Here is a 23,358-nt window from a genome sequence, read left to right as displayed (position 1 = left end):
CCATTTGTTAATCCATGCTGGACAGAAGCACGTAGTGGCTCTTCGTCCACGCAACAATTCAAATGTTGAAACTTCAGTAGGTGCATGTGGGGTTGTACGATAAAACCATAACATAGTTTTGACTGTATTCACTACTACAAACTTGTTGGCAAAAGCCCACTGGCCCCAACATTCTATTGATCCTCTTGACTAGTCCTTTTATCTGAGGGTGATATAGTGAGTTTTTAAGATGTTCAACCCCACTGGTTTTCAAGAAGAGTTTCACTTCAGTGGACACACATTAAAACCCTTCAGAAATTCAACCACCACTTTTGACGTAACTTCACTCACAAATTTGACTTCTGGCCACTTAATGTAATAATCCATCATGACTAGGGAAAACCTAGATGTACTGGCCAATGAGCTGAATGGCCCCACAATATCAATCCCTCCTTTCTCCCAAGGGGCAGTAGGTAATTATATGGGATACATTGGTGGCATCTGTAATTTAATTGTTTTGTCACAACTAGAACATGTGACACACTCTTTCACTACTTGGTCGATCTCTCTGTCCATGGAAGGCTCTCTCACACGCCTCTTCATCACAGCAGGTCCTAAATGATCCTCATGAGCTCAGACTATAATAGCATTCCTTAAAGAAACAGGTGGCACCAACTTTTGTGCTCTCATTAATATACTATCCTCTAGTGACAACTCCTCCACCTCTTTTGCATAAGTCTTTAAATCAAAGTCAAAGTTCCTTTCCTTCAGCCAACCTGACTCCACATACTGTATGACAATGGCCATGGAGAAGTCATCTTTGACACCCTTGCACCATTCCTTTTCTGTGAATGCACACATGTGGTAAGTCTAAAGCTGCAACTATACAGTCCTCCTTATCTTCGTCACTCCCTTCACTGTTTTACTCATTACACTCTGAGGATCGTGACAAATCTGTACTTCCATTCTTACCACCAGGAATGTATTCTGATACTAAGTCAAACCGTAACAGTTTTGATGACAATCTAGCAATGCGTATTGTAAAAACTCAGAGATTTTTACCACTCAATATATATACCAATGGCTTATGGTCAGTTTAAAAGACATATCTTCTTCCCCACACATAATTCCAAAACGACATGACCACACAACAGCAGGTAAGAAGTTATTTTTCAATCAATGAATACTGCTTTTCAGCACCTATCAAGACACATGATGCATAACCAATTGTTCGAACATCTCCATCTTTTTATTGACTAAGGACTGCTCCAAGTTCCACATTGTTGGCATCAACAGTTGTAACACACTACAACACAGGATTATGATGTTTAAAAATTTTTGGAGTTGTCAATTGATCTTTTATCTGTCGAAAATATCTTGGCACTCAGCATTCCACTCAAAAGTGACACCTTTCATTAACATACGAGATAAAGGTCTCAACTCTGTTGCATATTATTGAATAAATTGTTAATAAAATTCACAAATGCCCAGTTTGTTGCATAGTCTGCAAGTTACATTTTTATGACGAGTAACCACCAGACTCAGTTGCCCATGAAATCTAGTCTGCAATTGTTTTACAGTCCCTTGATATTAATCTAACTCTTGCCCTCCATCCATCCATTTCTATTTCCAGTAAGTATGCTACCAGAAATGATTTAATCCCTGCTTTGTTCGCTGGCGGTTTAGTTTTAATAATGCTATTGACTAAACTCGATTTAGGTAAAATACCTTAGCTAGTTACCAAATGGTCTAAATACTCAACTTTGTCCGGAAGGAAAACACACACAGTTATCTCTACTTGGAACACCCCCTTCATTTGAAATCTTCTTAAGACTCCTTCGGGTATATTATCATGTGCTTGCCTGTTAGGTGCATAAGTCAAAACATCACTTGGAAAATCGATAAACCTTGAATTCCTTTTAGCATGTTAATCATTACTCTTTGGAAAACTGAGGCTATCCCAAAAGGCATGCAACAGTACCGGTACGTGCCAAATGGGGACACAAAAGCTGTCAAATGTCTTGATTCTGGCTCCAACTCAATTTGTGACGAGTAACCATCAGACTCAATTGCACATCAAATCTAGTTTGCAATTGTTTTACAGTCCTTTGGTATTCATCTAACTCTTGCCCTTCATCAATTTCTATTTCTTTTTCCAGTAAGTATCTCAATATGGTTCTACCCTCAAAACCTAATGAATGAAGGAGTAAATACGTCTTCCTCTCATGGCAGAAAAGAAGTGCCCCAATTGTGCCTAGATACATCTCAGAGGCATCAAACCATTGCTTCCATCTTATGGGGGATCACCTGGTATTTCTAAGAAATGTGGAGGTAGGTTACAGCCTGTATGTTTACTGTCTGAATATTTCAAAACAAATAAATATCTATACTGATAGAGAACGCAACAACAATAGTCTATAATTAAAGTGTGTCTATTACTGTAGCTAGGGAATTGCATTTATTGGAATAACTAAAGTTTCTACTCAATTGTAAGTAGTGTGCCTGCCAATGATGCAGGTCTGACAAATAGGAGAGTGTGAAGGCTCAATTCCCCCAAGACAATTTACCATGTATATGACCACCTTTTAACTCACGTTGAAGTACAGTCTGAAATATGTGTCAAAAGTAACTGAAAAGTAATGATCCGATCTAGCACCTAGAACAACAACCATAAGCTGTGCTAGTAATTACAATATGACCACAAGCTGTGTGGATCACTGCTGCTAAATTATGCCGACAGTTACAATATGACTGAAAGCTGTGCGGATCAGTGCTGATGAAATATGCCAGTAATTGCAACATGACCGCAAGTTGTGCAAATCAGGGCTGGTGAATAATGCCAGAGTTACTTTATGATCCCCTCTTCTTTGCTGTGTGGATCTTGCAACTTGAACAACACCTGCAAGCTGAGTGGACCAGCGCTGGTGAATGATGCCCTTTTTTTATTTTTTAAATGGCACTTAGAACGTAGCACAAGACAATATGTGTTCTAATGATGTATGCTGTATCACCATGACCTTCCATAATGGCCACCAAGTTTTGGAACGCTGTGCAGGCTGCATCACATTTCACCAATGAGTTCCACACACGGTCACACCTTCTTAATACGTCTGCCTCTACTTTATAACGCAGCATAGCGGACATACAAAATGCTCTGTACCACTCTACAAATGCATTCCTGTGACTGTCTGTAGAGTCTTGGCATAATGAGTGTCTGCCACAATTAATGCTTAGCGCATGCAGGGTACCAACTCACCGGTTGTCAGCTTAAATGTCCACTGCCCCTATACCTTCATTCATGACGGCATGTGTGCCCCAAAATAATATGTGACTGGGAACATTAAACACACCGACAACGATAAAGTTTAATTTCCTCTATGCAATTGTGGATGGGACCATGTCGGCAGCTCGCCCGCGCGTCATCAAAAAGGATGTTACACCTGATAGACAAAGAAACAAAGAAGATTTCTGGTAGGTTTATTAGCAGGAGTAAACGTACAGCAAACTGCTGGCGGCACACAGTAAGCAGCAACTGACCAACTGTTTGAAATAAAATTTTCCTAAGGGGAACCTGGAACCTGACGACACATAGCAACGTTCCAGCTCCCAACATTCTACTTGCAGCTACTACATATCGCCTTCACTGAACTGGTAAGATCTCAATAATTAGGCTTTCCTAGTGTTGCTTTGCTCAATTTCTGTCATACATCTTCTGTTACTCTCATCCAAATGTCAACCTCATTGGCTTCCTATCCTTGTGTACGTTTTTCATACTGCACTGGTTCTAACGGCCCCCTTACTCCTCAATATACTGCATCACAGCCTTTAGGTACCATCCAGGGTGAGCAGAGCTTAATAGCAGTAATCAGCAAACATTTAAGTAATTATTTCAATCTAAAATGGGAGCCAGTTATTGGCAGTTCATTGCTTAGCCATTCAGCAGAGGTTCCTGACTTCTTGCTAAAATATCAGCTAAACTTACTTTTCATCACTGCGTCTTGGTCTACAGACGTCTCTGCCATTGATGTACCATTTGCTTGCGCCACAGACTTCAAAACCTTTCAACTACTCATCTAGACAGAAAAAGAAGTTGTGTGATTACTAACTTAGAATCCCTTTAAAAGTGCCACCATTGCCTATTCAGTTATTTTCTAGCACAGATACTTTAGGGTTTTCTATTGCTTTGTCCATCTTTCTCTGTTTTAGGTATTTTCCATTACAGCCCACTCTCCTCTAGTCATAATTTTGGTAGCTTATTTTCTGATTTTCTCCCGTCTTAAAACATTCTCACTTTCTGGCACTTAGCAATTTCAACATCTGGGTGGAGCTTCCTACAAACCTCAATGTTGCATTTCTGTTGACCTCACTCTGATCTGAATCTACTCCAAATTGTTACCAGACCCCACACATGGGTTACATTTTTGCTCTGGCAGGTATAGTCACTTGCAATGCACTCATACCCCTGGATTGAACTGATCATATGTTGGTCTCTTTCTGTTGCTATTACCCTTAGCAGCTAGTTTCCACTAAGGTGATAAGTAACAGTGCTTTGGACTACACTAACTACAGGAAGCTTTTTGCAATCTGTCATCAAAGCTGGGTGTTCTTACGGTATTTCCTACTCTTCTACATTAGAGCAGGGTCCTGAGGTTTTTAACAGTAAAACTGAGTTTCTTCTGGATAAATTCATCCTGGTTTCCTCTTCTACTACCCATCCCTCCTATCTCTCTGCACAATGATTACATTTAGAAAAGTTCCAACCCTCCCAAACATTTTTTGATTTATATTTTATATTTGTTTGTGAAATAAATAAAATATTTCATCATTAGGGTATTTTTTTTATGTTTTGAGTTTCAAATAATTGAAAATGCTGAGGCAGGGGTCACCGGCTTCCCATAGTTACTCAGTGGGGGTCCCTGCATGTCAATGATTCAGTGAAGGTCCTCAGGTTCTAGTAATGATTACTGTGTGGGGGTCCATAGAAGTCAAAAGATTAAGAACCACTGGTGTAGATTACACCCCTTCTAAAGGGTTTCCTTAAACTATTCTCTTTGGATAAGATGATGATCCTACCTAGATTACTGTATGCTTTCCAGAATTTCCCCTTTCCAATCCCCTGTTCGTGGTTTCGGTCCTTGGAAGCAGCCACAACATTATTTTTCTGGGCGGAGCCAGACACCGGGTGGCAGCAAGGTACTTTAGGAAAGGGATATATGAAGGGGGACTAGGGGCTTCTGACCCATATCTGTACTATCTGGCGACACAGCTACTGGTAATACATGATTGGTTTAATGGAGTCTGGTCAGACCCGGTGGAAGGGAGAGACACTAAAGACCTTCCAGGAACTTCAGTCAGACTTCCAACTAACCCGAACACAGTTCTTCAGATATCTCCAACTTAGACATGCCATGGGAACACATCTCACGAGGAACCCACTGCCAGACTCTAACCCGCTAGAAGCCAAGTTATGTATGGGGAACCTGGGCGGAAAAGGGGTTTCACAGATCTACAAAATGTTAGTTAACAACACACCAGAGGGCTTAGATCTGACTAGAAGGGGATGGGAGGCCTGGGTGGGTGCCCTAGATGATTTGGAATGGGCGGAAGCATTGAGAGCCCCTAGGACTCTAGCCATATCGGCAAAATTGCGTACCATACAGTTTTACTATCTACACAAAGCATACCTAACGCCTGCTTGACTTCATCGAGCCTTGTTGAGGCCGGATGGCCAGTGCCCTCATTGCATGGGAGACCTGGCAGATTTCTTCCACATGGTCTGGTCCTGCCCAATAGTGCAGACCTACTGGGAGAGGGTGCTAAACGACTTAAACAAGATATTGGGAACCGAATTGCAGCTTTCTGCTAGTCTGGTGCTATTCGGGGTAATGGAGGACGCAGTGGGGTCGCGGACAAAACGCGCCCTCATTGGTGTGGCCCTGCTAGTGCCAAAACGAGATATTGCCGCGGCTTGGACCTCGTCCTCTGTTCCGTTCCTATGAAAATGGAGAACAGGAATGGATTGGTGTGCAAATCAGGAGAAGAGAGTGTACGAATCGAGAGGATGACCGCCGGAAATATGATAGGATATAGGGTCCCTGGCTGGGTTGTTGTCTTAGATTGGACCGAAACAATCATCCCCACTATTGTGCCTTGTCAAAGCAACATATATACTCCCTCAAATGTCACATGTGCAAATGTTAATAATACGTAAAACTGAACTGCATTGTTCTGTCTGTACCAATTGTTTAGAAATATACTTTTCTGAAAACAATAAAAATTTGTTTATAAAAATTTTTTAAAATACAAAAAACTATTCTCTTTGGTCTTCCAAACAGCCTGTGCAACCCACTTTTGCTCAGTATTTTGCTGAAAGGATTTTTATATATGCAATACTATGAAAGAGATTTTCCTTATTCTTCATTATCTTTGTTCACTTGATTACATGGCCTCAGTGTTCCCTCCATGTCAAGGTCTTTGTAACAACCTCTCAGACTTCTTTGCCAATAAAATGCCTTTTATCTGTTCTTCTTTCTATATGTTTGACTCTGTCAAGGTTACTTTCTGTTCACATGGGGAAACAAGCCCACCTTAACCAAGTTTGAACCTCTTCCAGAAATATTTTTATTAATCTCTTCCTGATCTCCAACGCATATCCTTGTCCTCCTCATGTCTTAAGAGTTGGTACTGGTTAGGTATTTGAGGTAGTTCAGACAATTTGCAATAAACCACTTGCCACTGTCAACGTCCTTTCTACCCAGAAAAATGCTTTGCTAATTCTGCTCTTCAAGAAACCTACGGCTGACCCCAATGTCTTGATCATATTTCACCTGATTTCTTTGTTTATCCTTTTCTATCAAGGTCCTTGAAAGAGCTATCAACAAAAGTTATCTTCTTTCCTTGAACATCATCACATTTTGGATTCTTCCCAGTGGGTTAATCTTTTCTCATAGCACTGATACTGTACAGGTCTCAATGCTTTAGGATTTATAGATGCTGGAAGATCATCAGCACTAGTCCTGTTGGACATTTCCTCTGCATTTGATTCCCAAGCTATAAAGATTACTGGCTTAAAGGAGTTTGCCATACAAGGGAATGCTCTGACTCTTGGTTGGATTAAGGCTTATCTATCCAATCGCACCAAGGCTGTTTACCTTGCTACTTATATTCACATTTTAGAGCTTTTCTCATTAATTTCCTCATAGTTCCTCCCAGAGTCCCACCATTTTCAATTTCTAGGATCATTCATTGGCATAGCTCATTTGTTCACCTAATTTTATTTGCTATGCCGATGACACTCAGATTCTTGTTTCATTTGACGAACATTCTCAGAACATTAGCACAGATTTTCATAGCTGCATGTAAAGCTGGCTGAGGGGGTAAGAAAGAACTCTCTGAAACTTAATACTGAGAAAGCTGAGAAACACATCTTCTCTAGTAATAGGCTTCAAAACCTTACCTACTGGCTTCTGGCACTCTCAGCCTCACCGCTGCCTAAAATCTAGGTCTTCTTTTTGACCACAAGCTCTCTCTGGTACCTCAAGTTGGCAAATTATTATTATCTTGCTTTTGCTGCTCAAACCTGTGTGTACGATTCTCCCTTATTTGTCTAGTGAGTCCTATCATCTGGAGGTTCAGTACACCATACTTACCTGCCTAAAATACAGAAATTCTCTTTTTTTAGGTTCACCTTTGTATCACATTCAGAGACTTCAGTGCATTCAGAGCTTTGCTGCTCATCTTACAACTGGGGTTTCCATTCTTTCCTCCACCTCGCCCTGTCTCAATTCTCTAGATGGTTACCCATATATAAAAGGGTTCTTCTTAAGCTTATGTGCATTGTGTTCAAAGCTTTCCATCATTTAGGAGCAATCTACTTATGACTGAAAATGATCCATTATGCATCTGGCCATTTTGTCAAATAATCTAATGCTCACTTGTTATAAGTTCTTAAGTCTTGCCACTCTCTAACACAGGGTCGGTCGTTAATGTGACTGGCGACATAACAGTGGAATCCGCTTCCTGCACAGTTGAGATTCCACATCTAGCTTATTACTTTTAGTTTACCCTTAAAGGGCATCATTTTTTTCTCTCTTATAGTTTTTCCCCTCTCAGGGAGAGGACACCTTCTAAGCAACTGCACACTCTAACAATCCCATAAGTGAACAATGTTTTTAGGAATGCTAACTATTGTCAAGCTTCTAGGTCTTTCTCATTTAATCAAGATTCCCTTTACATTTATTTATTGCACATATCTGATATGTGCGTACTTGTTAGTTCTGACCACTTGATTTGGCATGTCTAGCACTTTAAACTCTGCCGAAAATCCACCCTAATAAAAGGCACGAAGTTGAAGGGGTGGGGATGTGTAAAAGAAGCAGAGCCCGAATAGCCCTTTGTAGATATTTGCAGGATTTCACTATAAACCAACTACAACGGCAGGTGGCAGGAATGATGTCTCGATTATCAAGACCACGTTATGCTATCTCACACACAAACACAAGTCTACATCTTGTTCAATCTAGCCTACTCTAGCACATGTTGGGAAGCTGAGGTGGTAAAGATTTGTGAGAGTGCAGGTGCTAAGAAATCCAGTGAATTCGTTGATGCGCTTTCACTATAAGGCCAGCCCCACAACAGAGTGACGTGAAGGCGGCTTTGACTCTACTGACTACTTTACACTATCTCACACACAAAAGCCAGAACATTTTTCGGTTTAATTTAAGCCCTGCCCAAAGTATACTCTAGCACATGATGGAAAGCTTAAGTGGTGACAATTTGTAAAAAGGTCTGTGCTAGAGAATTGTGAATATGCATTGATGGCCTTTGCTGAAAGACCAGGCTCACATCAAAGATGCACCAATGCTGCTTTGACTTCCCTGATCACTCTGAACTATTAAGGCACCTGTAAATCTGACACTTTAGTTAAATTCCACTCGAAGAGAGCTTTCAGTACAAGGAAGAAGCAGGGGCGGTGAAGATTCATAAAAAGGGGGTGGACAGGGATTCTGGTCTAGATATTGGTAGGGCTTCACTATAAAACTAGCCCCCATGGCAGAGCAGTATAAAGCCTATTTTGACTATCCTGACTGCTTTATATTATATCACACATAAGGGTCTGCACATCTTGCACTCTGGTGTCGAAGACTTAGAAAACAGCAGAGTCTGAAGAGTACTTTTACTATGAAACCAGCCCCCATACTTGAACGGCACAAACGCTACTGTGACTGTCCTGACTGCTTTGCGAAACCTCAGGTACACAAACCTGCACATTTTAAATTTTAGTTTAAACTCTCACAAAGGTTTTCTCTCAGTACAAAGTGGAAAGCCAGGAAGGAGAAGATTCATATAAGGGGTGGAGTCGGAGGAAATATTTGTAGACATTGGTGGGCTTTCATTATACAAACCAACATCCATACCGCAGAATACAAACACTGCTTTTCAGTGCCCTAACCACCTTGTACTAGCAGCAACTCAAACATCTTGCACTAGATCAAAAATAATTAATCAATCATGCCTGCATTGTTTAAGAAATAGGAGGCCACAATACTGCTTTGACTATGGAATGGGAAGGCTTTGAGCATAGCACAGAGCAAACTCACCAGGGCGGCATTGCCCTTCCAGACATAAAAAAAATACTATGGGACTGCTCAAAAGACGGTCATCACTGATTGGGTGGTCGCACCACAGGACAAACCTGCAACCAGAATGGATAGACACACAATGGGGTAAACGGAATACCCCGCAGCACTCTATAGGTGCAGGACTCACAGAAACCTATCGACTCACACTCAAGTAGTGATTGAAGGATTGAATTCTGGGGGGCGTGGCCAAGATGGCGGCCGTGAGCAGACGCTTAAGTAAGAACTCCGCTCACGGCCCACCAATAATTTGGAAAAGTCTCCGTTCCCGAGGCCTCTGGACATCGGCCCCGGTATAGCAGAAACATTGCCGTCCCCGTAGGCTAACAACCTTAGCGGCGGCGACTGGGCCCTAGCCCGGGCCGTGAATGGAGCGCAGGCGGTGCAGCATTCCACCGGAGGAGACAGAGACCACAGGTGAAGGAGACCGGAGGAGAGGCGACGGAGGATCGCCGCCAGTATGCGATTCGCGCAGGAGGGGACCGGATGACGACGGTGGAGGCTGCCGTGCATCGGTGCGACGGAGCCCTCGGGGAGGCTCGAGGTTGGGCCGTCGGACTCAGCGGGGGAGCGGTCTTGCAGGTGAGTCATACCGCGGGCACCCCCAAGACAGTGGTCAAGAGACCCCGGGCCCATCCTGGGTGGGGCCCGGCAGGGCCTGCCTGACTCTGTGCTGGGCTCAGAAAGCGCAGCGACGTTCCAAGATAATGGATTCCCCGCGAGGGGACGGGAGGGCCGCGATCTCCCCGCCCCCTGATCCGGGTGCCCCGGCGGCACAGCGCGCCCCCCCTCACCTGGAGAGTACTTGCCCTTGCCCCTCCATATGCCACCTTCTCTTGCCTGCGCCCTTGGCGAGAAGACCAACGGCGCTGACTCCGGACTGGGTGGCTTGTCAACGGGGCCTGAGGGGACAGCAGAGAATAGCAGGCCCGCAGAACACCTTAGGAGACACTTCTTCCACGTCACAGCCTGATTTTCAGCCATTCCGGACCCTGCTGACTGCCTCTTCTGGAAGAGCTGCTCCTGAGTTTCCCCCTGTGGTTCCTACACAAGGCGGTCTGCACATGAAGCATCCAGGTGAGGTTTAGGTGGAGGGACGGCCTAGCTCCTCCGTGACTAACCGGCTGGGAGTGTCTGAGGGAGAGCTGTACCCTGCAGTGGACTCTGTGAAGACCGTGCCACATACAGTGAGTCGGTGTCCCAGTGCCATAACTAGCAGGCAATGCAGTAGTACCGCGAGCAGCCATGGTCAAACCAAGGCCCCAGAAGGGGCATCCTAGCACCATGGTCGGGACGTCACCCTTAGAGGGGATATAAGCACCCAAGCCGGTGCCCGGCGCAGGATGACTGAAATCCTGGCTACTCACTCCGTGCAGTTTGATAAGGTACTGCAAGCGGTGCTGGACACCAAGACATCTTTGGAGGGGAAAATAGATTTGGTAGTATTGGAAGTTAACATCCTACGCGCAAAGCACCGCAAATTGGCGGACAGAGTCACCACCACTGAATCAGTATTCGAAGCGGCCCAGCCTGATATCACTGACATGAAAGCTCAACTCAGACGCATAGAAGCTGAAATAGAACTGCTGCAATGACGGGCCGAGGATGCAGAGGGCCACTCGCGCCGAAACAATGTCAGGTTCTTGGGTATTCCGGAACGCACGGAGCTTCCCAATGCGGAACTGTTCTTGGAGCGTTGGCTGAAGGACACTGTGCTACTACAGAATGCAACACCTTTGCTGGTGGTGGATCGAGCTCACCAGACCCCAGGGGGGCCGCCCCGTCCCGGTGATCCTCCCTGACTATTGATTGCGAGATTCTTAAATTAACATGACAGAGATCAGGTCCTACAAGGCTTTCGGACTCTAGGCCCTGTCAACATGGAGAACACAGTGGTCAAGGCCTATCCAGATTATACAGCGGACATCCAGCGCAGATGCGCCACATTCGCCAATGTGAAGCAAGTGCTACAAGATAAAAATATCTCTTACTCTCTCATGTTTCCGGACAGATTGCGAGTGGTGGATGGCGACAGAACCCTTATTTTCCTGACATCGGAGGATGCATGGACGTGGCTACATGCTAAACGCCTGGTGGACCTTGTCAAGGAGGGCGACAGACATGGGGAATGGCTTGCCCAACGCCCCCGGAGGAAGAAAAGAACGGGCACTGGGACTACGGCACGCCCGTCCAAGTCACAGGCAGCGGACGAACAGGCACAAGCCTTGAAGGAGGCCAACATGTTTGCGACCGCACAAACACTGCTCAGAAACAAAGCCAGAAACACAGACTCGGACTCACCACAGAGCCAACATAGTCCCCCTTCATCGCCTTTCATATTTGGTCCTGAGCTCACACCACACACAGCTGACGATATTTGAGACAGTGCATGTTAAGTGGGGCGTTTTGGAGATCTGAGTTCTTCGTAACATAAAAGCGCATCATAAGACACTCTTGGCCTGCTCGGAATCCCTCCCGTCCGGATCGCCTGGAACTTGCGGCCCGGGCATGTACGCTCCCCCCGGTCGGGGTGCGGTCGGAGCTGGCTACTACATCGGCTCTCACTTTACTGGGAGGAAGGTGGCTGGAAGGTGAAACGTCTGAGACCACAAGGGAAGCAAGATCATCCGAATGGGCCGTGGGGCACGTGCCGTCCCGAACCCTATCTCTACTGCGCCCCCCCGCACCCACATGGGTCACCAAATGGAACTTGTATGGACTAGTGCCTACGTTGGCACCGGCTGTGCCACACAGTTTAATGTTGCTCCAGTTACTGTAAGTTGTATTATCTTTCTCTATCTTTCCTTCATACGCCAATTCTTTCATGCTCGTGGGGTGGGTGGGTGGGGGTCCCGGAGTGCGGCGGGCTCCTGCTTTGTGGAAGGTGCTGCGATACACTACAACCACAAAAAACCATGTTGACTTATAATATTTTAACTTGGAATGTGAGGGGGCTGGCTAACATCACCAAAAGCCGCAGAGTATACGCTTACCTTAAACGTCATAAAATACATACAGCCATACTTCAAGAGACCCACCTCACCAATCACGAACAGGGCAATATTGTCAGGAAGTGGTCAGGAGCGATATATGGCACTAAAACATCAGCATATGCGAGGGGGGTACTGATATTGATCGCCCCCGGAGTCCCCTATTCAGTCAAACACACACAGATGGACGCGGATGGCAGATATGTCTACTTAGCAGGGGAACTAGATGGTGAACAGCTGGCTATAACGGGTATATATGCACCCAACACTAGGCAGGGAGATTTTCTGCTGCCCACCTCTGCACTATTGTCACAGGATCCGTCAATGCCCATTATCTGGGGATGGGATTTCAATAGTGTGCCAGATGTAGCCTTGGATAGATCCCAACCCCCGCTCGAAGGCACTCATAGCAGGAGACTCTCTCAGGTGCTGCAGACCTGGATGCTAGAGAGGAGACTACATGACACTTGGAGGGGCCTACACCCTATGGACAGAGAATACTTCTTTTACTCTACGGTGCACCATCTTCACACTCGGACAGACTTATTGCTGTGCTCCGGTGAGATCACACACGTCCTGAATAGTGCATCGTATCTGGCTAAGACTCTGTCGGACCATTGCCCCCTGGTCACCGCACTGAGATGGGGTAGGCCGATCAAACGCATTCCCACCTGGCGCTTGCAGCCTACCCTATTACAAAGCCCCACCTTCCGCGTGGAGCTAGCAGACAGCATAGACTCCTACTTTAAAATAAACACCCAGTCAGCATCATCGCGGGCAACTGAGTGGGACGGACACAAGGTAGTGGTAAGGGGTATGAGCATGGCGGTGGCCGGGGGGTTCGTCGCACATTAACCCTAGAACTACACAATATTGAGGAGAGGTTGCGCAGTGCAGAGTGCAGGGCGGCGTCCGGCGAGGGAGATCAAGGCGGTACGGTTGAACTAAAAAAACAATGGGCTGAGGCTGATGCGCGCTTAAGAAAATTTGACTATCGTCATCACTCAGCTCGATTGCATGCTGAGGTTGACTGCTCTAGCAGATTATTGGCCTGGTTAGTGAAAGGTGAACAACAACATACCCCCATAATCGCCATCCGCCTTGACACAGGAGCCATAGTTAACACACAGATAGAGACAATACTATGGCACTCCATACAAGGCCGGACCTCCTCCACCCTCGGAACAGATGAGGGAATTCTTCCAGGCTTCTCAACTAACTCGCTTATCGGAGTCACAGTTACTAGAATTGGACAAACCCATAGAAATGGATGAGATACAGCAAGCCTTGCGACAATTAGCACACAATAAAGCTCCTGGGTGGGAGGGCGTATTACCAGTTAAGTATTACCAAACTTTCTTGGCGCAGATGCTCACGCCCTACTTAGAAATGCTAAAGGAGGCGTATGAATTAGGCCGCTTCCCTGAGTCACAACGCAAAGTAATAATAGTAGTCCTCCACAAAAAGGGCTGCGATCCCTTGGATGTCCGATCCTACCGCCCCCTGTCACTGCTGAACTCAGACTGCAAATTGCTGGGGAAGGTGCTGGCAAATCGCCTCCTCCCACTGATGCCCATATTGGTCCACCTGGATCAGTCCGGTTTCATACCTGGCCGCAGCACCTTCATTAATATCAGAAGCCTCTTAAGGCTTATAGCTGAGACCCCGAAATCAGACCATGTACGTGTGGACGTCTCCCTGGATGTAGAAAAGGCATTTGACACTCTAGGTTGGCCATTCCTGGTGGAGGCACTGAAACACATGTGATTCGGCAACATGTTCATGCACTGGCTATCAATCCTATATGCAAGCCCAAAAGCAAGAATTAAGACTGGCGGGATCATATCCAAGGAGTTGGTAATAGGCAGAGGCACCCGACAAGGTTGCCCCCTGTCTCCACTCCTGTTCGCATTAGCAATTGAGCCCCTTGCAGCAAGGCTACGCAACGAGGCCCCATGCTGGGGCATTCCAGATAGAGGCGATTATCAAATCATCTCCCTCTATGCGGATGATGCACTAATATATCTTCACAATTGTTCTGAGTCCCTCCCGAACTTACTACAATTGGTGGACTCTTTTGGCGACTTATCCAGCCTACGAGTAAATTGGTCGAAATCATGCTTGTTCCCGATGCGGCCGATTCCAGGCCCACAGAGCGATACGACCTGCAGTGGTGTTACACCACTTTTAAATACTTAGGGGTACTTATATATCATGAGGACTTGGATCTCAGGGAGGGGAATCTGGACCGGACGATCAGGTCAATAAGAGGCTCATTGCCCTTCTGGTGCTCACTACCACTCTCAGCCTTAGGGAGAGTAGCAATTGCTAAAATGATTGTCCTCCCCGAGTATTGTATTATTTCTCTATTCTACCGCTCGTGATTCCCAAGAATTTCTTCGAACCTCGGACTAGCTTGCTGACCGACTTGATATGGGGCGGGGGACGCCACCAAGTGGCCTTAGCCAAGACTTATCTGCCGTTGGAGAAGGGGGGGGGGAATGGGTGCACCGCAGTTTGAACTATACTATGCTGCAGCACAAATACACTGGATTATGAGCTGGCTGAGTGACCCCCTCGGCCCTAAGGGCCGCGCAGTGGGCGCATCTTTGGGACACTCGGATGTGTTGAGATGGCTCGTCGGCCCGCTGCAACCCAGTAATACTTTGATGAGAGTGGCTGACCGGGTTTGGCGCCGATACGTGATGGTGGGAGGGCGGGCCCTGCCGTACTCACCTAAGATTCCCTTACTAGGCATCCCTGGGGTAAAATATGTGGACAACTTGGACTAGTAGCCTGGACTGCAAAAGGTATACACACTATTGGATAAATCTTTGAGGGGGGACGACTTCTATCATACGAGGCATTAGCGGAAGCACACAATCTAGGACGGGCGGGTTCATCATGCATGGGGCGCTGCAACGACTGGTGCGCAACATATGGGGGAACGGCAACAACGAACCACAAATATCACCGGTTCTACATGAACTGCTGTTAGGTTCGGGTACACAATCAGATATATCCTGGATATACAAAACATTACACGCTTGTCCAGAGGAGGTGCAGACACAAGCTAAGAATAGATGGGAGGCGGCCTAGCTCTCACCCCAAAATGCACGAGCCTGAACCACAGCACTCACAACTACACGAGAGGCATCACGAAATGCCTGCTTCCGGTATACTCAACTTAACTACCTACACCAGACATATCTAACCCCAGCCAGGATAAAGCGTATGTTCCCACAATCTAACACTGATTGCCCGAGATGCGGGAAATCAGAAGCTGACTTTTTCCACATGACGTGGAGTTGCCACATCGGTACTCTGCGCATGGCATGATGTTACGGCACAGACAGCAATTTGGTCGGGATTATCCTTATCCCCTGCTCCTGAATCCTGTCTACTTGGGGTGCGCGGAAGGCGTGGGGGGGAGAAACAGAAGCACCGATGCGCGGACCTCGCGTTCGTCATATTTAAATGCCTTATAGCGATACAGTGGAAGTCACCCAACGCACCGGACATTCACCGCTGGTCATCTGACCTGTTACATTGATCCAGAGCAGAGGTACAGGTTCTACACACACTAAGCAACAGCGGGGTGGTGGTCAAGGGGGCGGACACATGGGATTCCTTCATAGACCAGATGGAAAAAAAGATTACACCCGTCCTCCTTTATTCGGGATCGCTGCACCTGCGTGGGCCGGCGGGGAGCCATGGGCGCCAGGCTGGAGCACTTGCTTACTCGATTAAATGCAGTGCAGACCTGTCTGGATGCATGGTACCTCTCATCACTCTCCCTCCCTCACTGGTTTCCTCTGCTGCCTGTCCTCCCTCCCCTCTCCCCCCTCTCTCTTCCCATAACCGACCAGGCTTGTGCTTGGACCCCTGGCAAGCGAACTCTTTTCTCTGACATATGGCATTTCATTGTTATCTCTTTCCTCTTGAATTTTGATTAAGAGATCTGTTACCACACTGTGATATATGACGAGATGTTTTCAAAGTAAAGTAACTTGGAGCATTGATACGTCAACATATCAAGATCACTGTAAGGTATATGATAAATACAATAAACAGATTTTTTTTAAAAGTAGTGATTGAAATGTGGAGGAAAGCCATGAAGTTTTTGGGATGGGAGTGGATTCTCACAGAAAACACTCCTTTGTGGGACAATGATCTATTATCAGTAGGGTGCCTCAAGTGGTCAGACACAACAGGCATAATTAAATTAGGGGATATCTGGTTTGGTTTGGAGACAAAATGGTTCCCTTCGAAACTCTTCAACAGGATTTTCAGATGTCGAACACTGAGTACTATAAGTCCTTGCAGGTTAGATACTCACTAGGATTCAACATCAATAGGGGCACTCGGCTGGTTGAATCCACCCCTTTGGAGGAAGAATATGCTGAGCAAGCACTTACATAAGATAGCAGTTTCTTTAGCATATATAAATAAATCATGAATAATTTGCCCAATAAGAAGCTCATGTGGGCACTATGGAGGAAGAGGAATGAAAAGAGGCCATAGGAGCTTTAAGGAGGTGGCAATGCAGTCTGGCTTTCAACAAATTCAGCTGTGCAAATTGCATAGGTCATATTATTTTTAGAAATAAGCAGCTGAAAATGGGACGAACAAGCAGTGGTGACTGACTTAGAGCCTGTGCAAAACAAGGTACCTCCTTCCACACTCTGTGATCTTGCCTACATGCACACCCCTTTAGTGAGGGAGTAAAAGACTGTATGGGTTTGGTACTGGGTGAACTGGTCGAGGTTTCCACTAAAGGATGTATATTACAGATATGGGGAGACAATGAAACTCCAAAATACTACAGGCTCTCGATGAAATTGGGATGGGTGTTGGCAAAGCAGAACATTGCCAGAATTTGGAAAACAGAGAGGAAATCAGACCTTCTGAGCTAGAAACACGACATGGAGTGGAGCATGTTGGCATAAAAACAAATATATGACAGCAGAGGATGTCCCAAGAAATGGATTAAGATTTGAGGAGGAGTGGCAAACATTGTGGATTGAATGCGTTGCTGTAACAAGAGGATCTGACGGCTGATGTGCCCGGGGAATGTTGATTAGTTGCGTCATCATATCAATGGCAAACTTCCTGTGCTAATCCTCTACTACAGTCAAGAGAGGAAAAATGATATGTTAAATGACTTGACTGTTAAACAGTTGTTTTGGTATGTTAACCAATAAAAACAACTTTTATTTTTTTTTAAAAAGCCAAACACAAGTTCAACTGCCAACAATATTCAAGAATCTACTAAGCTGCCACCAAAAAAGGAATAACACTCACTATTCCCATTGGATAGACAAAGCAACATGAACTTCACAAGTTCCCTTCAGAATTCCATAACTCAAAATCCACCACGGACAAAATCTCACACTCTCAAGTCCTCTACAACTCCTTAAAAGGTTGGTTCTTGAAAGCCAAGAATCAACAAATACTAACTCATGAGTATTCTGTCCAGCTGCTCTCTTCCAGTGACCCCACTTTCCCCCTAGAGACCAATGAAGTTAAGATCTTCGACAAGAGCACCAGCACATTGAACGACTCCCAGTGGCCTTCAGAACTAGGACCTGCACCCATTCCCTCCAAACATACCAGAAACCTCAGAATCATCATTGACAAACAGCTCACCATGGAACCACAAATTAACACTGCTTCCTCAGCCTGCTTCTTCACTCTGTGCATGTTACGTACGATCTTCAAGTGGCTATCCTCGCACACAAGACGCACTGTGACACAGGCCCTCATCACCAGTCAACTATGCAACAGCAACACCCTCTATGTGAGAATCGTCTCACAACTCCTACAAAGACTTCAGACCATACAGAATACCGCAGCCAGACTCATCCTCACCCTTCCCCGATAATCCCACATTACACCACACCTCAGGCAACTCCATTGGCTCCCTGTGCAGAAGAGATGTGTATACAAGCAGCTGACCCACGCACACAAAACTCTACATAACCAAGGCCAGCCTACATTAAACCGCCTGAACTTCCACCAACCGTAAAAAAGACTATGCTCCTCCTCCCCATCACTTGGCCACACTCCACGCATCCACTGAAGCAGAAGTGGACGACGTGCCTTCTCCCACATAGAGAAAGAACAGATGACGGACGGAATGCTGAACAATGCAAATATGCACCCCCAGCACAAAGATCTGGGTTGAACCCATTGTTTTTTGGCCACCACGCCATTCCAGTTTGGACCTAGCCATATGCAACTCAGTCTTGACCCGGACTCCCCACGGGAACAGTCCAGCTCGAGCTACCAGCCCAGATCCTCCCTGCACTGAAAACAAGCATCCTGGAAAAGGTTTTGAGATATCACCCATCATCAGCCAGGCTAGCTTGAATTTAGTACTGCAGTGAGCACGGGACCCACATCTGGGCATTCCCCTTCCACTTAGGGTGACAAAGGCAAATAGAACAGATGATAGACGGAATGGTGAACAATGCAAACATTCACCCCCAGTCACAAAGATCTGTGTTTAATCCATCATTTGTTTGTCTAACACCCCATCGCAGTCTGGACTCAGTCATGTACAAATCAGTCTTGACCCTGCTCCCCATGGGAACAGTCAAGCCCAAAATGCCAGGCCTGTTCGTCCCTGGACTGAAAACAAGCATTCTGGGACTGGTTTTGGGGTATCACCCCTCATTAGACAGGCTAGCTTGAATTCAGTGGCGCAGTAAGAAGAGGACCAACACCTGGTCATACCGTTCCCACATATGGCGACAAAGGCAAAAAGAACAGATGATGCACACAGAAGCGTAAACCTAAAACATCATCCCCATGCTTCTCTGGACCAACACCTCTCATCCGGAATTCCGTAGATCCCTCAAGACCTCGTTATTCGAATGAGCCACTGAGACCTGCAAGCGGCTGGATACCTTCGAGGACGCTTTACAAATTCTGTTCAGTTGAATAATCAAATGCACATCTCAAACACTATAGAACTTCCACTGGTTTAGCAAAGCTTTTGTCACTGCCACAATCATTGTGAACAACTCTGTAGGCTCACTCACCTTCCCTAATTTCCTAAAGACCAATTACATAAAGCTGATCATGCAAACAAAATCTCAATCAATCAGACCAAGAGCGCTACAAACCAATATCCAATGGTGGGGACCTGTCCAAACGAATCAAAAGAGCTGGCTTCAGCCATACTTCTGTTGATATTTGTTAGAAATTGGGTCTCTAGTTGGCAGAGGTATACACCCTTGTCCAAGTAGGGACCACAATCCTAGTCAGCGTAAGTCCCAACACAATTCAAATTATCGTGTGGCCACCCTCTGGTAGCTTGGCACTGAGCAGTCAGACTTAACTTAGAACGCAATGTGTAAAGTATTTGTGCAATAAATCATACAGTAACACAGTGAAAACACCTCAAAAATACACTACACAGGTTTAGAAAAATAGATAATATTTATCTGAATTAAATGATGTCAGAACAACAAAGATCCAAAAAGCACAAGTTGAAATATCACTTTTCAAAAGGTTTAAAAGAGTCTCAATCCTTAAAAATAAATAGTTGTCGCTTTGTTACACACAGTACCTGGGATGCGTCAAAAACAATGACGCACAGAGACCGCAAAGATGCGTGGAAAAATAAGGTGATGTGTCAGATTTTCCAACGTGGCACAGAGGATGCGTCATTTCTTTAGGCGCTGCAAGGGCTTTGCACCATTTGGGCGCACAGCCTTGGTTCCTCCCTGCGATGCGGGGATATTTTGACGCCCAGGGACGATGCACTGAAAAGCCTTGATGCGCTGGAAGGAGGAGGAGGTGCTGCGTCGATACGGTATGCGATGCGTCTAATTTTCCATCGCAAGGTAGGTGCTGCGCTGAATTTCCAGTCAGGAAGTCGGTGCTGCATCGTTCCGGTAATCTCTGCGGCAATTTCTCTGCCGCAATGCAGGCTTTGTGTTGATTTCTGCAGGCTTTGCGTTGATTTTTGATGCACAAGGAGTTTCTTGAAGAGATTAAATCTTCAGAAACAGGAGGCAAGCTCAATCCAAGTCCTTGGAGAGCACTGTACTGCACACATATACTGAAAGTAAAGTTTTAAAGTAAGCCGCTACATAGTATTTTGGACTATAAGGGTAACCTATGCGACATCAGTGGTATAACATAGGCCCCTGCAGCCTGCGCGGTGCCCCAAGCTCCAGGGAGCCATCTCAGCACTGTAGCCTGGCCGGAGAGCTTCTGACTCAGTACTTTGCACGGGGGCCACCTCAAGTTTCGTTATACCACTATGCGAGATACCATGCGCCTGCATTTGCAGCACAGTGCAAAGAGGTGTTCTTGGCGCTAGGATGCCAGTTTGTATACCAATGCTCAGGAAGAGAGCAAGACTGTCAGATCTCTGTAGATATGGGGCTGCTCTACGCCCCTCCCCCATGCAACCCAGCACAGCAACTTTGGTTGATGCGTTGCATGAAAACTTAAAATCTGCCCTAGATCTTTTTGCACTCTATTTTATACTGTGAGCAATACAATTCTCAAATAAGGACTTGCATATTCACAATGCTTTCTGTCACAGGTTGGGACCTCGTAGCATTATAAGTACAGGTCATTATTCCTCAGTGCACCAACTAGGATTCAGTTTCGTAAATGGTTACACACAGCGACATCTTCAATTATGTGGAGTGTGGGATGATTTTAAACCCTTTAATCCTAATGGGTGTTGCTAATCCTAATGGGAGTGCGCGCCTGATGCCAACACACATTATTGAATCTTCGCCTAAAATGCTACAGTTTTAGACTATGGGCAAGAACGACATAGAGCAATATTAAGACTGCATGTGAAGCGGACACAAAAAATATAACTCTGTAGAAGGTGCGTTGGTTTACCTGCTCATAAACACAAACTATGATTTCTTCATGCGGTGCTTATATCAAATAGAATAATTCATGCCCGGAACTTCCACTTTAAAAACAGACTTCTCAGTGCCACCTATCGACTTGGGAACGTTTACAGACACTACGGCTGCTGCTCCTACTTTGTTCCACCAATCTCCGTTCACGCCCACAGTCCACACGTGCTGCGTGCTGCCCGGTAAACATGTAAAGTTGTTGAGTCAACAGTCCGTGTCGATTGGCTACTTCGGTTCTCGCTCATGCAATGGAGGCACAGATTGTCGATTATTCGGGAAGTGAACACAACTGAGCGAAGGCTTCAACTCTTGTACGCAGGAAGGCAGTTTCCCTGTTGCTACTGTAAATACATGTATTATTTTACCAAACAAGCCGTGCAATGCAGTTTTAATGTGCCCGAGCCGCAAAAGAGGTGAGCACCAAACCCGATTTGAAAGTACAGCTCTTCCCAGCAGTCAGGGACTTTGTGGTGCCCTTTGCTTGTAGGAGGACGTGCACTACAGAGAGAGATGCTGTCTGCTGAGATAACACAGGAAATAGAACCCATTCTAGAAATGTTCTCGAGCCTGGCATTACATTGGTACTGTTTATGAGAATAATAAAATATAGAAGGACGTGGTAGACTAGCTCCTTGAAAGCAGTCTATGATCGGTATAAATACCTCCAAAGCTAGTCAGCGTTCCATGCTCTTGCTGATGAGGAAAATGACTCTGCCGTCACTGACCCGGAAGAGGAAGCCCCGTGTCCGACTCTGACCGGCGCAGGAACGAGTCAAAATTGGTAAAGTATGGCGTAATAAATGAAGTCTAGCATATAGAAATAAATGAATCCTTAACAGTTAACGCACAACTTTGCCAGATACGCCAAATAAAACATGAATATTATAGCTGTAATATAAAATGTTTCAATTCTGAGATAATTAGACTGAATTAAACATTACGAGACCTGTGGAGGGGTACTGCTCTTCTGAGTATTTCAATCACTCCTGGTCTTCCGTTACTCTGCTTTCCCCTGCAGTTTCTTACTCTGTTAGCCACCTATCCCATTTATGTCTTCAAATCTTTCTGAAATCCAATATCTGCATTTTGCACGTCATGTTTGTTATATTCTTGGCATTATTAACAAGTAATCTTGTGAGGAAAATCGGCGTCAGAAGAGCGTTAAAATAAACACACCACACGCATTGTTATTCGGTGCCTAACTGCCGTTCTAGCGCGAGCACTAGAATCTTTATTACTGGCTCCCTGACATCATAAAAACAAACAATCGAAACTGAACATTGAGAGGGGTTTCTACGCGACCGCATACCAGCGGCTCGTGTAGATTACCCCTCCCGAAATAAACTATCGGTAGTAAACATAACATTCCTCCTTCACTCAAAATAAAATAACAATTTAACAAAACAAAAAAAAAAGAAAAACACTGCAATGCATTTAAAAAATTCCTGAATACTCTAATCGCACACATAGTCTTTCATTTTAACAGGAGCTGATATTCGGGAACGCAAAGTATATCTATCCCTGCCTCTTCTCGGCACAGTGCCAATCGGGGAAGAACTGTCTAAAGACTTGCTCGTAGGCTTCTCTGTAACAACAACATCATCAGATGATTCAGTCTCATCCATGGGCAAACACAGATCCGCAGCAGGGAGCCTGTCTTGTGCTGGAGAACCCTGAGTCATACATTCCTTCGGCAGGACAACAGGTGTACTCAAAACTGGCTCCTGAGAATCATGTATGGGCAAATAATAGGGTTTAAAGAAAGATATATTCCTAGTCACTATCTCCTTGTCTCGTTGGGCAGTGACCATTGTGCCTTTCACATTCACAACTGTCCAAGGGCTAGCTTCAAAT

The 23,358-nt window shown here is 45.5% G+C and overlaps 1 protein-coding gene across 3 annotated transcripts in view; it reads right to left on the bottom strand.

Annotated features, from left to right (window-relative positions):
* OSGEPL1 (O-sialoglycoprotein endopeptidase like 1) overlaps positions 1-22,265 on the bottom strand; it is a 158,163-nt gene extending 135,898 nt beyond the window's left edge. The window contains exon 1 of one of the 3 annotated variants that reach the window (XM_069225906.1): positions 22,167-22,265. The gene's annotated coding sequence lies outside the window, so the exon portion shown is untranslated. Of the gene's footprint in view, positions 1-3,235; positions 3,420-21,481 lie in introns of those variants that run through there. The other 2 variants (XM_069225907.1, XM_069225908.1) reach the window with 2 other exon arrangements.
* Between the last annotated feature and the right edge of the window lie 1,093 nt (positions 22,266-23,358).

Source organism: Pleurodeles waltl, chromosome 3_1 (assembly GCF_031143425.1).
Source record: "Pleurodeles waltl isolate 20211129_DDA chromosome 3_1, aPleWal1.hap1.20221129, whole genome shotgun sequence".
NCBI lineage: Eukaryota > Metazoa > Chordata > Amphibia > Caudata > Salamandridae > Pleurodeles > Pleurodeles waltl.
The sequence above is the reverse complement of the archived record's forward strand: the minus strand, read 5'-3'. Positions and strand labels throughout refer to the sequence as shown.